Here is a 14895-nt window from a genome sequence, read left to right as displayed (position 1 = left end):
GCTGCTGGGGCCTGCTGTCAGAATGAGTTGCATCAGCCCAGGACTGATCGCGTCTAAGGAACGTCAGAGAAGATAAAGTTCCACCTTGGCTCAGCCGCTGTGGATCTCTGTGACAGAACCTCAGTCTTAACTCACACACCTTGTCTCTTGGTGGTAATAACACCTTGATTTCCCGGGAGCATTCCTTCCCACTTTCTGCCCACGTGGTTCAACCGGGGCTGACACTGCCTCCGGGATGCATTGACGCTCCTGTGATTTGGGTTTAACCAATCAGAGTGCTCTGTTTCCCTGGCCACAGTGGCTGGTTCAGGGATGGCCACATGACCCAAGCCTGCTGGTGGTTTTGCAGGGAGCAACGAGCCTCGCTAGAACCTTCAGGGGATGGGAAGTTGGCTGGCTGTGGACCTGAGGATAAAGCCAACATGTAGAACAGTGTTGAAACACACACAGAGACACCAGCTGGGCACCTGGATCCAGCTATGCCTGAAGCTTGTGATACACCGAAGCCAATATAGTTTACCTGTCTGCATAAACAGCCTAAGTTTCTCTTCTGTCACTTGTCTCTGAGAGAACTGAGGCTGCTTTGCCTGGAGAAAGAAAAATTGGGGTGAGGAAGGCAGGGCCTGACATCCTCAAAGATCTGAAGGGCTTCCCTGGCCATCTGTACTCATATGCACACTGATTTCCAGTAGGTGGAAGGACTCTTCATGAGGCAGGACCTTCCCACAGTGAGAACTGTTCAACGAGGGCTGTGCACTGGCTCCAGAGGGAGGGAGCCCCCCTCCTCAGGGCTGTGCAGACAAGGAGCATGTGGTGAAAGGGACTCAGGTTGGCTGCAAGGACCGGGGTCCTGTCATCGGATGAGTACGGCTTGGGACCTCAGACCCACTTTAGTGGACAGCTGGGGAGCATCAGTGATTCCCATGCTAAACTGTAAAATTGTTTAGGATCGTCAAGAAGGTCCAAGAAGCATTCAGTGATCACCGCAGCAGCCACCATTGTCAGCTGGAGAAATAAAACCTCACCAATGCAGCTGAGCTCTTGGTCACAGAGCTGCCTCCAGCTGGAAGCTCTCACTGCATGTGCACCGTCCTAAGGGTGATGGAGCCCACAGGTCTTTCCTAAATAGAGAGTCAGAATTGTCCTACTTTCAGGCTCTGCAGATTTTTTGTTTATTAACAGTGGTGAAAATAAAAGTGCTTGTTGTTGTTATTCAGTCACTAAATCTTATCCAACTCTTTTCGATCCCATGACTGCAGCACACCAGACTTCCTTGTCCTTCACCATCTCCCAGAGTTTGCTCAATTCATGTCCATTGAATTGGTGATGTCATCCAGCCATCTCGTCCCCTGCTGCCCTGTTCTCCATTTCCCTTCAGTCTTTCCCAGCATCAGGATCTTCGGGCTTTGCTGCTATTAGAACATCTATTTTTCCTTTCTTCCTTCCTTCTTCCCCCTTCTCTCCCTCCCTCCCTTCCTTCCTTCTCTTTTAAAAGATGGTTTTATTTATTTATTTAATTTTGGCTGCACTGGGTCTTCATTGAGGCATGCGGGCTTCTCTAGCTGTGGTGTGTGGGCATCTCTCATTGCAGAGCCTGGGCTCTGTAGAGTGCACAGGCTCAGTAGGTGCAGTGCTTGGGCTTAGTTGCCCTGTGGCATGTGGGATCTTCATTCCCCGACCAGGGATCGAACCCATTTCTCTGTGCTGGAAGGTGGACTCTTAACTACTGGACCACCAGGGAGTCCTTCTTTCTTTCTTCCTCCTTCCCTCTCTCCCTTCTTTCTTTCTGGTAATAAAAAACTATTACAAAAGCAGTCCTCGAACCCTTTTTTGTCTAGTTTACATAAAAGCTATTCCACCCCCCAGGCCCTGGCCCCCTTGCACCCCTGCTCCATGTCTGGGCTCCGTCTCCCCTCCCCACCCCACTGCACGGTGTGGACAATCACAGTGTCAGGGCTGTGAGAACTGAGACTGAGATGAGCTCCCCCCCACACCCTGGCACGTCCCCGGGTGTGTGTGTGGTGGGCTCGGCTCTGGCATTAGAGGTAATGACGGTCATCTGGGCAAGTTGCCCCAAGCTCCCCCGACCCACCCCTACTCACCCGCCTCGTCCAGGTGGTCGTGAAATCCTGTCAGTTCCACCCACTGCTCACCCCGGGCTCACAGCCTCTGTAACTTGTGTCCTGTTTCAACACCCCATCCACCCTCCTTGCAGTGGCCCTTTTCCTTCCGCTGTGTCCGTCCCTGGCTTGCAAGGCCCCCCACACCCCAGGGCTGACCTGTTCACATCCTTCCCTGCTCATCCCTCCTGGCTGCCTTACAGGTCCCTCCATGGCCTCGTCTCCCTATTTTCCGAGTGTCCCCCCTGCTGTTACCTCTGCCAGATATGCCCTTCCCTCTTTGTCCTGTCTGGCTGCTCCCTCCACACCCTTCCAGGCTCAGATCAAGAGTGGGCTCCTCCAGGAAGCCCTCCCAGACGCCCGCCAGCCGCCTCAGTTGTCCTGTGACCTTCCGGGTGATCACTACCCTTTGCGAGTCTCTCTGGCTCTGGGTGGTGAGTTACTTGAGGGCAGGACTGCTGTCCTCCTCAGGGTTGGGCAGGCCATTTTTTGCACAATCCTTTTTAAAACAATACTTCTTGCTTGTTTAAGCTCTTTGCACCTACCAGCTCATGTAAGCTTCCCAGGAGCGCAGGGAGGGTGGAGGAGTGTGTCGGTTCACGCAAATGCAGGGGCAGCGGGTGATTGTGTGCCTCTCCCGTGGCTGGCGTGACCCATGGCCACTGACCTGCCACCCTAGGACTGCGTACATTGACTCCCACAGTCCTGGAGTTCAGCGGTCCAGCTCAGCACCGCCGGGCAGACGTCAGGGTGCCAGCTTCCGCAGCTCCAGGGGACAGCCGTGTCTCCCATCAGGTTCTGGGACTGCCTGCCTCCCTCGGCCCATGCCCCCACCCCCACCTCCCTACCTCCGTCATTGTCCCTCCTCCTGCCTGTGTTGGTTCTCCCCAGTTTCTTTCTGAAAAGACACTTGTGATGACATTCAAGGCACACCCAGCTAAGGCAGGACCCTCCCGCATCTGAGGACCTTCCCTTGGTCACACGTGCAGGGTCCCTTCTGCCCTCTGCCGTCACACGCCCAGGTTCGGGGCTGGAGTGTGGGTATCTTTGGGGCCATTATCCAGCAGCCACAGGACCGCCCCTGGGCAGCGGGGCTGAGTTACCCCCCATCTCCGGTCTGGCTCCAGTCTCTGGTCTGTATGTATCACCTCCTGTCCTGAAGGTTTGGGGCATGGCTGACCGCACGGGGCTGGGCAGTCCAGGAGGAAGCAGGGAGTAAGCCCCCAGCCTGCAGGTAGGAAGAAAACCTACGCGGCCCTGTGGGTGGAAGGAGGGCACCAGTTACATGGACCCGGTGGGGCATCACTCCAGCACAGGCCACAAGGAGGCGGCGACCCGGGAGCCTTCGCGGAGGGCAGGGCACATCTGTTCCTCCCACCTCCTCCCGCCCCACACCTGGTGGTCAGCAGGGCCTGGACGATGGTCCTTCCAGAGGATGCACTGTTTAGAACATGTTGGGCAGAGGGCCGGACGGTTTCCCCCATCTCCCACTTAGACCTCACAACTATATGATCTCTCATGTACCCGTTCTATGGGTGTGCAGATTGAGGCCTGTCTGCCATGGTTGGTGTTTCTTGACCACTCCTGTGCTCCCTGCTTTACAGGTCCAGACTCTGGGGTGCCCACAGTACCCTGTAGGGACATACTGTCCCCCATCTGATCATTCAGAGGGAAAACTAAGCTTAGTGATCAGAGAAGTGTCACAGACACGGAGGCCAGTGCCTGGCAGAGGGATGGGGCCAAGCTGGCTTCAAGAGCTGCACTTTGGCATGGAAGCAGAGGGCCCCAAGGTCAGGGGTGGCTGGACCCGAGGGCCCTCAGGCCATCCCTCTCAGGCCCACCGAATGGCAATTCTGCAGCCACCAGGCTGTGTGCAGCCCCCAGGCAGCAGGGCCAGCTCTGTGGGAAGGGGGCAGGAGACTGGGGGCACCAGCGGGGGAAGTGGAAGAGGGGGCGGGGAGGGGAGAAGGGAGTGGGAAGTGAGGGAGGGGGCCAGGAGCGTCGCCATAGTAACGGGAGCCGGCTCTGCTCTCAGGCCGGCCTGCCCCTGGGGAAGGAGATAAAACGTTTTCTATCGATTTCTGTCTGGAAAGTCATCGGTGATAAGCTCTTCCGGTGGAGACTGGAGGCCCGGCTGCTGGGAGCGTGCAGGGCGGAGGCACAGCCTGGACGCTTGGGTGGGGAGGTGACCAAGCCAGCAGGGCGGGCTGGGCGGGGAGCCACCTGCTGGGACCCAGTCTCCCCTCCCTCCTGATGGAGCCCCCACACCTGGGTGGCCTGCCTCCCTTCTCCGGCTGAGGTGGGAGGGGAGGGGCCAGGGTCTCGTCGTGTGATGGACCATGGAGCTGTCCACCTGTGCCGTCTCCGGGACTGTCCGCCTGTGTCTGCGGCTTCTTGTGCTCCACTGAGGTCATCCTGGAGGAGGCAGCTGACTGGGGGCTCTGGGGGAGGGGGAAGCCCCCGGTGCAGGGCCGAGTCCATCCATGTGTGTGCGTGTGTGTGCACATGCTGGGGTGTGAGGCACAGGTGTGTAGGGCAGGTATGTGCATCTGGTACAAACCTTGAGGGAAACCCAGGTGTGCCAGAAACGGCCTGCTTCCTTCCTGTCCTTAAACCGACTTCAGTCTTGTGCTGAGCCCGCCTCCAGCTGCCTGGCAGGAAACTGGATCTCAGCAGGTGTCCCCTCCAGGGAGGAGGTGTCCAGGCCACTCTGAGTGCGGCCACCTTGCCTGGCGGGGCTGCGGGCCAGCACTGGTGACCACCTCTTCCTGGCTGGCAGAGACACCAGCAAAACTGCCTGGGAAAGGAAATGCCCAGCGGCCTGCCTGGGGGGTGGGGGAGGGGTGGATAAAGTGCAGACAGAACTAGGAGGAGAACCTGAGTCTGACGTCTGGAGCCCTGGAAGCTGCTGCTGAGAGCGGTGTCAGCAGCCACTAATTAAAGGAGATAAAAAATGTTTTCTGTGATTCCCAGTCACAACAGCTACAGCTCAGGTTTACGCTACTGCTGTCCAGCACAACACAAGAGCCACATTCATGAATGGAGTGACCTACCCATTCTACAGATGGGAAAATTGAGACCAGACACAGCTCCCAGCCACTGGGACCTTCAGCTCCTCAAGGCTCCATCCGAAGCATCCCCAGGGTGGCCTGGCAGAGTGGCCCTGGGCACCCCTGGAGGGATGTGGGCTTTGGGACTGTTATCCTGCCCCTGTGGGAGGTGGACACCCGACTCTGGCTGGCTGAGTGGCCCTGAGGCTCCAGCCTTGCCTCAAGCTCGGCACCTCACTTATCGTTGGCTCAGATTCCCTTCCAGGTGATGGAGACTGTGACAGCCTTCCAAGGCTGCTGTGAGATTTCCATAGGTTTATATGTGTGAAGTGCTCGGGACAGAGCCTAGGGCACAGTCAACACCAGTCCACCACCTGACATTTCAGAGTCACTGTCCTTCCCACACAGAGAAACAGGCCTTGTGCTGTGTCCAAGTGGACACGGGTGCCTGGGCTTCTCTCCCAGAAGCCGGGCTGGGATTCTCTGGGACTCAAGCCCCTACCCTGTCCGTGCTTTAGCATTCACTTGACAAATGTTTACTGAGTTTGCTCTTGGGACTGCTAAGTTTCTATGATGTAAATCTGGAGCTCTAAGGACCACCCAGACCAGGGAAAGCTGGTCTGAGAATAAAGTAAACAGCAGAGAGGGAAACCCAGAAGTTGGGTTTGAAGTTGGAGAGCTGGATTCAGCTATTCCTGAAGCTGGTTTCTTTCCAGTTATGCTCACCAAATAACTTGTCATGTCGCAACTCAAAGACTAATGAGAGGCCCTTGCCCCCAGTGCCTAATCCTTTTCCCTAGCAGCTCTCTGACAACTTCTGTTTGAACACCACTCATAATGGGGGTCTCACTACCTTGCAGAGGGTGGCCAGCTGCTCACTACTGGAGAATCCGTGCTGGCTGAGATGGAGCCCAGGGCAGTGGTCCAGCTTTCAGCTCTGCTGGCTAGCTGCTGTGTGGCCCTGAGCAAGAGACTTTCCCTCTCTGAGCCTCAGCTCATCACCTGCGGCATGGGCTCCCTGGCAGTGCTCATCTGGAGGACGGTGAGGAGTCAGGGAGAGCACACGTGTGAAGTGCTGGGTCCACGCTGCACCTGGCACAGACCCTGGGGGGTGGGCGTCTTGCCCCGGAAGTAGATGAACAAGTGCAGTTTCCACACGTCTGAGACGCCACCTTGTCCCCAGGAAGGGCTGGCACCAGGGGTCTGTGGGGAGCCTGGGACCATTGCCACAGCCCTGACATGCACTGCTCAAGTCCTTCCTGGCTGCTGTTCACACCCAAGCTGGCGCTGTCCGTTGTCATGGTGACGGAAGCCCGTGAAGTCCTGGACTGTCAGTCACCCGGGCCTGTGCTTGGGAGGCAGGCATGCGTGGTTTGTGTGCCCATGTGTATGGGTGGGTGAACCGAACGTTTGCGTGAGGCTGTGAGTGTGTACCCTTTGTGACATGTGGGCAGCAGGTGTGCATCATGTGTCTCTGGGTCCCTGATCAGAGGCGGTGTGGACAGGCAGCCGCCCAGGTGTCTGACTGCGGCCGTCGTGGTCACCCCTCCCCTTCTGAACCACAGTTTCCTCTGTGGACATAGCACATTGTGAAAGGCAATCTCACCCACTATTTCACATATTCATTCAGCATGTGTGTATTGACGGCTGACTCTGCGTCAGGCCCTGGGGACTCAGCGATCCCAGGTTCTCTCCTGGGCATCTTCAGTCCAATGAGAGGCGAACAGACCAAGTCAACTGATGAGGGCCCAGCATGATGGGGGTGATGGGGGCAGGGCTGCCAGCAGTGGCCTGAGGAAGGAGGGACAGGCAAGCAGAGGGAATAGCAAGTGCAAAGGCCCTGCGGCAGGGCTGCTGTGCTGGAGCATCATGGGCTCCAGCCTGAGGAGCTATCAGGTCACAGGTGGTGATGGGAGTGGGGAGAGCGACCAGGGCTGTCCCCAGGACTGGGCAGGCCGGGACTTGGATGCTGGGCCAAGAGAAGGGGTTTAGCCAAGGCTAAAGAAGCCTGGACAGCTCTTCACGTTAGAAAGGCCCAGTGAACCTGGGGACTGGTATGAAAGATGAATGGCAAGGGGGGGTGGGTAAGAGGTGAGTGACAAAAGGTGTTGGTGGCAGACAGCTCTCCTCCCCTCCTGCCCAGAGTGACCCTGCTCTGACCCCTCTGCACGCCCTGCTCTCCTAGACAAAGTCAGAACCCTCCCAACTCGGTGAGAAGACAAATAACCCAGCCGAGACGAGCAAAGGTCCGAGTAGATGGCTTCCCAAAGAAGAGGTTCAGTGGGAACCATGCCTACCACAGTTTCCAACACGGCCACGAGGGAAAACGGGTAACACCAAGTTCCGGTGAGGATCCAGGGCTTGGATGGCGGGGGCGCTCGCACGTGGCTGCGGGAACGTGAAATGTGCAGTCACTCTTGAGAACAGTCTGGCAGCTCCTTATACAGTTAAATATATACTCCCCATACGATCCAGCCTTTCCACTCCTAGGTGTTTACCCAAGAGAAATGAAAACATATGTCCGCACATATGCTCGTGGCAGTTTTATTCATAATTGCCCCAAACTGAAAACAACCCAAATGTTCGTCAACTGGTGAATGGATATGCCAAACGTGACACATCCATACAATGAAATATTATTCAGCAATAAAAAGGAATGAACTGCAGTGCAGACAGAGCTGTCCATGAGCCTGGAATGCACTATGCCGGGTGGAAGGAGCCAGATCTCCAGGCTGGAGACTGTGTGATTCTATTACATGATGTTCTGAGAGCATGGAGATGGCAGGGACAGAGAACGAGACAGGGCCTGGGCATGGGGGAAGGCCAATCTGTAATGCAGGAGACCCAGGTTTGATCCCTGGGTTGGGAAGATCCCCCAGAGGAGGGCATGGCAACCCACTACACTATTCTTGGTTGGAGAATCCCCATGGTCAGAGGAGCCTGGTAGGCTACAGTCCATGGGGTTGCAGAGTCAGACACAACTGAGCAACTGAACACAGCACACAAGATAGATGCATACACTAAAAACCGGTGAATTTAACTGTACGTCACTACACTGCAGATCTGGTCACAAAGACTGATGCTGACCACTTCCTAGCATTTGCTAGAGCCAGGAAAGGGTCCAGAGACACAAGCTTGGCCGTCGGGGCCTCAATCTGGCTCTGCAAGCAGAGCCATTTCTCAGTAAATGTTTGATCAACTGCTTAGGAAATGATTCCCTCCTCAAACTGAGGATACTTTCTCGGAACACCTGAGGATCAGCTGATCAACCGATCAAACGAGTTGGGTGTGCCGAGGAGTTGTGTGTGTGTTGTCTGTGTGTGTGTGAGTGCACGAGTGTGCATGAGGCAGTGTTCCATGTGAACTTGCAGACTGTGGTGTGTGGCCATCACAGGGGCTCCGGCTTACTCTCAGCACCAGGCGAGATGGCATGGACGCCCCACTTTCTTTGATGTCAGGGTGGCAGGAGACTGGTTCTGGTCAATGAAACATGAACAGAAGTGAGGACACCACCTTCAGGAAGCAGCTTCAAGAACAGGATTGCAGTTCCCTTCTCCCTCTGCCCAGAGCTGCCCACCATCACCAGGACAGAGCATCAGCCTGGGCCCCGAGGTGACTCTGATGAGTGGTGTCTCCCAGCCCCTCGGGTCAGACGTGAAGCCTGAGTGAGAAGTCACTTTCTGCCTGTCTCATCCTCTTGACAGTGCCTTTGACAGAGCAGAGGTTTTAAATTCCAGTGAGGCCCAACTCATCAATTCTTTCTCTGATTGACCATGACTTGGTGATGTATTTAAAAAGTCATTGCTCAGAACTTCCCAGCAGTCCAGTGGTAAAGATTCCATGCTTTCATTGCAAGAGGTGAGGGTTCGATCCCTGGTCGGGAAACGAAGAAGGGAAACAAAGATCCTACATGCCTCACAGTGCAGCAAAAAAAAAAAAAAAAAAAAAAAAAAAGTCATGCTCAACCTTTATTCTTTCTTTATTTATTTATTTTTCCATTTATTTTTATTAGTTGGAGGCTAATTACTTTACAATATTGTAGTGGTTTTTACCATACATTGACATGAATCAGCCATGGATTTACATGTGTTCCCCATCCCGATTCCCCTCCCGCCTCCCTTTCCTTCCCATCCCTCTGGGTCTTCCCAGTGCACCAGCCCTGAGCACTTGTCTCATGCATCCAACCTGGGCTGGTGATCTGTTTCACCCTTGATAGTGTACTTGTTTCAATGCTGTTCTCTCTGAACATCCCACCCTCGCCTTCTCCCACAGAGTCTAAAAGTCTGTTCTGTACATCTGTGTCTCTTTTTCTATTTTGCATATAGGGTTATCATTACCATCTTTTAAAATTCCATATATATGCATTAGTATACTGTATTGGTCTTTATCTTTCTGGCTTACTTCACTCTGTATAATGGGCTCCAGTTTCATCCATCTCATTAGAACTGATTCAAATGAATTCTTTTTAATGGCTGAGTAATATTCCACAGTGTATATGTACCACAGCTTCTTTATCCATTCGTCTGCTGATGGGCATCTAGGTTGCTTCCATGTCCTGGCCATTATAAACAGTGCTGCGATGAACACTGGGGTACATGGGTCTCTTTCAGATCTGGTTTCCTCGGTGTGTATGCCCAGAAGTGGGATTGCTGGGTCATATGACAGTTCTATTTCCAGTTTTTTAAGGAATATCCACACTGTTCTCCATAGTGGCTGTACTAGTTTGCATTCCCACCAACAGTGTAAGAGGGTTCCCTTTTCTCCACACCCTCTCCAGCATTTACTGCTTGTAGACTTTTGGATAGCAGCCATCCTGACTGGTGTGTAGTGGTACCTCATTGAGGTTTTGATTTGCATTTCTCTGATAATGAGTGATATTGAGTATCTTTTCATGTGTTTGTTAGCCATCTGTATGTCTTCTTTGGAGAAATGTCTGTTTAGATCTTTGGCCCATTTTTTGATTGGGTCCTTTATTTTTCTGGAATTGAGCTGCAGGAGTTGCTTGCATATTTTTGAGATTAATCCTTAGTCTGTTTCTTCATTTGCTATTATTTTCTCCTATTCTGAAGGCTGTCTTTTCACCTTGCTTATAGCAAAAGCTTTTAAGTTTCATTAGGTCCCATTTGTTTATTTTTGCTTTTATTTCCAATATTCTGGGAGGTGGGTCATAGAGGATCTTGCTGTGATTTATGTCGGAGAGTGTTTTGCCTATGTTCTCCCCTAGGAGTGTTATAGTTTCTGGTCTTACAACAATCTTCATTCTTTTAAGGCTTAAAAGTCACTGAGATCTCAGGGCTACCTGCTATCACAGCACAGCCTCACCTGTCCTAACTAACACAGCAATTAGAACTGAATTGTCAAATTGTCACCTGGCTTACAGAGTCAGACTCCAGAATGAACTGTCCATCTCTGCTATGACCCAGACTGTGGGAAACCAGGAACCCTCTTGCCACTACAGCAGCCCCCCGACACTCACAAGCCTGAACCCTGGAGACTGGGCAGAAGCAGCAGCAGCAGCAAATACCCCCACCCTAAGGCAGGAAGGATCCCCTTCCTTGCTATCCTTCCTGGTCTCGGGGGTCAGCGCATTGTACGGTCGGGGCAGTTTCTAATCTGGAACCTAGCTGCACGGGATCAGGAGCAGGGTCTCAGCTTCCTGTCTCTGTCCAGGGAGGCAGCGGAGGCGGGAACGGTGCTGAGGGCCCCTAGACTCTGGTCCACTGTGGGGGTGGGGAGGAGGGTACCGCTGCCAACAGAAGAGGCAGAGAATAAGGCTGGGGGTGACTGGCAGGAGGGAAGAAAAGCCTGAGTGGTCAGGGGGCAAAAGTAAGAGGGAGCCAAGAAGAAGGGCAGGCTAAGGGTTGGCTCTGGAGAGGGAGGGAAACTGGGAAGAGGTGGGGGGTTGGGAGATGATCCTGGCTGTGGAGGTTGAGCAGCGTCCACTCCCCCAAATTCACATTCCCCTGGTCCCCCAGATGTGACCTCCTGTGGAAACAGGGTCTTTGCAGCTGTAATTAGGTAAGGATCTCAAGGTGAAATCACCGTGGATTTAGGCATGAATCCAATGACTGGGGTCCTCAGCAGGGGAAGAGGGGACACAGAGATGCTTGGAAGGCCATGGTCACCATCATTTCCGGTCATAGTCAGTCAGCGACCCCAGGGAATAGGGGCCACCTGCCTGAATGACAGGACAGAGGATACTGAAGGCTTCTTCCAGCACCCTGGCTTCCCGGGCCTGGGGATTCCTGAAAGGGAACAGAACCAAGTCCAGATTGAGGGTTAAGGACTACGACACGAGCCCAGCAGTCCCAGAGATGCTGTATCCACTTGCTGGCTATTTACAGGTTTGCTGACCTGCCTGTGACTGATTCTCCATACCGGGCCACCGGGAGTGAAAGCGGGCAGGACCCCGGGCATCGCTGGGCTGGCGAGGGAAAGAAGGCACGAGGCTGCCTCCGTATCCGTCAGTGACACGCCTGCTGGTCGTCAGCACTGAGCTGGGGAGAGGGCTGCCTGCGGCCCACTGGTCAGAGGCACCCGGAACCTGAAGGGCCTACCCAGACTGGGACCTTGGGTGGTGCCTGCGACAGGCGGAACCCCAGGAAGCCTCGTCAGGAAGAAGGTAAAGAGGAACCAACCAGACAGTGTTGGTGACCAGGGCGAGGCGAGGATTCTGGGGGCCGTCCCCCGACCCGCCACCACCAACCGGCGGCCAGTGCCGGTCATTCTTCAGCTGTCCACCAGGTGGCGCTGCTCCCCTGGCGATGACTCCCTCCCTCACTTTGCAAAGCCCTGTTGACGCCCGGGTTCCACCTGCAGCCCTCACGTCTGCTCTCTCAGGCCGAGCTCACCTTTTAGCGGAGGAGGCTCGGCAACCAGCCCAGGGTGAGCCTCCAGAAGGCTGCAGAGTCGGGAACTCGGCCCACCGCCCGCCTGGACGGTGAGCTTTGGCGCCGCTTGGGGCTCAGGCTCCGATGCTGAGCGCCTGGTCAGCATACCCGCCCGCCTCAGCTTGCTCCCCGTGCTTCTGGGGGCGGGGGTCACCTCCCACAGAAGTCACTGCTCTGGAGCCCTCACCTTGGAATCTGCTTCCAAGGAGACCCACCCTGAGCCCCATGTGGACCAGGGCAATTGCAACGTGGCCCGGTGGGGAGTAGGGAATGGGGGGGGGGCGGGCTGCAGCAGATGCAGGACAAGCAGCTGGTGTTGATCTGGGGACAGAGGTGGACACTGCCCGAGGGCTCAGCTGCACCTCATGGCATTGCCCAGCTCTTCTGCCTGTGAGATAACCAGGGCTGCCCCTCTGCCTCCTGCAAACCTGCCCCCCAGATCCTCACCTGGACCACCCCCAGGTTTGAGTGAGCAGATATGCTTACCTTCTAGTCAATACACATCCCACAGAAAGGACCTGGAAGTGGACGGCCCACCTCCTGGTGAGCACTGTGCATGGCCTCCTCCTCCCAGCCGTAGAGGTGTGTTTAAACACTTCTTTTGTTTCTGTGAAGTCAGCCCAGAGCTGGAGCTTATCATCAGGGTGGTTTGGAGGGGTCAGCTGTGGAGTGGGTGATAACAGCACAGCGATGGGTGGGAAGGAGCTGGTAAGGCTCATAAACCAGCCACTGAGTGTTGTGCTTACATGTCACCTGGACCACTATCTCAACAATCACACGAGGAGGGAAATCCTATCACCATTGAATCGATACGGAAACCGAGGCTTGGGGGATTTGCTCCGGTCACACAGCTCAAAGGCACACTTCCTGCCAGCCCTGTTCTGAGCATTTTACCTGTGTTGATATGAATACGTAGTTTTCCCAGTGAGCCCAGGAGGTAGGTAGTGCTATCATCCCATTTTATAGATGAGGATACTGAGGCACAGGGCTCACGTACAGCCAGGGAACGACAAGCTGGGGGACCACAGAGCTCACATCTTCTCCCCGACAGCCCTGGTGTCCTGTCTGTGGATCAGGGAGATGACAAAGCTTCCCAAGCTGGCTGGAGGACCCAGTGAGGCCCTGGTGCCTGAATGAGCCTCGGTCAGCACCTGGCACACAGTAGGTGCCCTGCCCCTGGCCGCTGTCATTACCCTGGCCTTGTCCCCAACCCTTCTCTCTGCTTCCCATATTTGTCTAAATGTTGTCTGCCTGGGAGCATGTCCTCCTGCCTCTGGTTATTTTTAGGTCCGTTTCTTTAGAATTCTGGATTCTACATGTAAGCCCCGCAGTTATTTGTGGGGAGATGTGACAGCTGCTCAGATGGAGTAACTGGGAATGCTGTGTTTATTCTTCAGAATCCACTGACCCAGCCTTTGCTGAGCAGTGACTCATGGACCATCCTTCCTTGTCCTGGGGACACAGTGCAGCTTCGCCGAGTGACTGGATGATCTCTGCTGGGAGAGGCCTCCTGGACAGGTGTCGAGAATACACTGAAGGCTTCCTGGGAAGATGCACAGGATGGAGCTGCAGGCAGATGGGGGAGGGTAGGCAAAGGAGCCATGATTTACCCACACAGAGCCTCAGGCCTGGGAGAACCAAGCGTGAGGGAAAAGCGGACTTTTTAGTAGCAACCTCAACTATAGGACTGGAAATTGAGGCAGACACCATTGGTCTCATTCCTAACACCTATTCCTTTTGTGCTCACAAAACCTTGATTAGTTTTTGATACAATGCTCTAAGCCAGTCATGATCATTTTGCCATCAAATTTCCCAGTTTTTCATGCTGGTCGTGTGACCCGGTTCTGGCCCATCAGTCCTAAAGTGAGAGTATGCTGGAGACATTTCTGGGAAAGCATTTGCTTACCTGATGAAAAGAGGTGCAGCTACTGCAGCCCTTGACCTTTCCTTTACCTTTGGCTTGCCTGGAACCCAAGTGTGATGACTAGAGTTATGGCAGCCATCTTGTGACTGTGAGGTCAAAGCATAATGCTGAGAGGTCAATTGTATTAGGGATGGTGAAGTCAAGATTCCTATGCTAGCAACTGCCTGTTTCTAGTTGTGTTATGGGGATAAAAGAACTTCCCATCCACTTGTTTGTCTCTGTTGGTTGTAATTTGGTGTTTTGCAGTTAAATGTGTTCCTCCTAAGTGATACAGACATGAAGGCCAGGTGGGCAGCTGTGAGGCCCATCCGTGCTCAGAGGTCCACAAACAGCTCCTGGGATGGCCCTGTGCTAAGGCCTCTGCTGGACTTTGCTGAGGTGGGGTGATTCAGACCCACACAGACTCACCCCTCAGGTGTCTGGGCCACTAAAAAAGACAACAAGTTGTGTAACTAATCTGAACTGTTCCCAGCTCTCAGGGGGCAGGGAATCCCTTTTCTTTTGTAAATCAGATTTAACTGTACCTTCGTGCTCACGTGCCAGGGTTGGAAGACCTGCACAAGAGTGTGATGGGGGGCGGGTTCTCAGGGTCAAAGCGGGGCCCTAAAGCTTCAGCTGAAAAAGCCCAGGGGCCTGGCCCTGCACACGTGAGGCCTGTGCAGATTTAGAGAACGTGTGGGTCCGGGTCGGGGCCTGGTTTACACCAGCATCTCAGGGGCTTCCTGTGTGGACGGGAGCGGAGGGCAGGAAGCCACACAGGGTTGCCCTGGGTGGGCCTGCCTGGGCCAGACAGAAGGCAAGTGGGGTACCACCTCCTCTTGCTCCTCTGCTGGGATGCGATCACGTGCCCCCGCCCTGTGCCTTGGATGCACCTGCGTCTCCCAGTGAGCACCCACAGGACCCAGGACTAC

The sequence above is a fragment of the Muntiacus reevesi genome, chromosome 18, assembly GCF_963930625.1.
Source record: "Muntiacus reevesi chromosome 18, mMunRee1.1, whole genome shotgun sequence".
NCBI lineage: Eukaryota > Metazoa > Chordata > Mammalia > Artiodactyla > Cervidae > Muntiacus > Muntiacus reevesi.
This window is presented reverse-complemented; position numbering follows the sequence as displayed.